Below are 1,088 nucleotides of genomic sequence, written 5' to 3' on the forward strand. Positions count from 1 at the left end.
CTTCTAGATATAGTATAGTCCTGTATATATAAGACCGGCCACGAAGCGACGGGGAGGTAATGACTAATTGAATGTATGCGGACAGAATAGTGTTGGTCACGTGAGCGTGAGTTATAGCGTTTGTTATAGAGCGACTGTTGAAATTAAGTGTATCGTAAAGTTGTATTCGGAAAGAATAAACCAGTTTTATTTAAGAAAGGACTTGTGTCGCTAAAGTTTAGTCGGAAAGAATTTACGGAAAATTAACTAACGAACGGAGACGTAACAAATTGGTGTCAGAAGTGGGATAAAAAAATGGAAACGAGAAGCGGTAAATCAAACTACAGCCTTGCAGACTTAATGGCAGCAATACAAGAACAGCACAAGAAACAAGAAGAACGAGAAAAGAAACAAGAAGAACGAGAAGAGAAATTACAACAGTACAACAGTTATTAGAGGAAAAAGAAAAGAAACAAGAAGAACAAGATAATAAACAAGAAAAGAAACAAGAAGAACGAGAAAAGAAACAAGAAGAGAGATTACAGCAGTTGCAAGAAAACCTGCAACAGTGGCAGCTCAAACAGCAAAATAAACAAGAAGAGAGATTACAGCAATGGCAAGAAAACTTGCAACAGTGGCAGCTCGAACAGCAAAATAAACAAGAAGAGAGATTACAACAGCTATTGGAGGTGAAAGAAAATAAACAAGAAGAGAGATTACAACAGCTATTGGAGGAGAAAGAAAATAAACAAGAAGAGAAATTACAGTAGTTGTTGGAGGAAAAAGAAAAGAAACAAGAAGAGGGACTACAGCAGTGGCAACTGGAACAAGAAATGAAACAAGAAGTACAACGGAAAACATTAGTAAATTTAAAAGCGAATTAGATACGTTAAAGGACGATTTATTGTATTTTACACAAGGAGGATACATTAACCATCGACTTAATCAGCCCCAGACAATGGCAAGCCCCTTCCAGACCTTGCAGCTAAACCCTAATGCAGACGTCTTCAGTCCTGTTAGAAGTCACATCCCAGATATGAATGTCAGTAATAGGAGTGATCCAGTGTGAAGGAAGCCACGGGAATTCGATGGGAAGGCACTGTGAGAAG

Source organism: Limulus polyphemus, unplaced genomic scaffold, assembly GCF_000517525.1.
Source record: "Limulus polyphemus unplaced genomic scaffold, Limulus_polyphemus-2.1.2 Scaffold382, whole genome shotgun sequence".
Taxonomy (NCBI): Eukaryota; Metazoa; Arthropoda; class Merostomata; order Xiphosura; family Limulidae; genus Limulus; species Limulus polyphemus.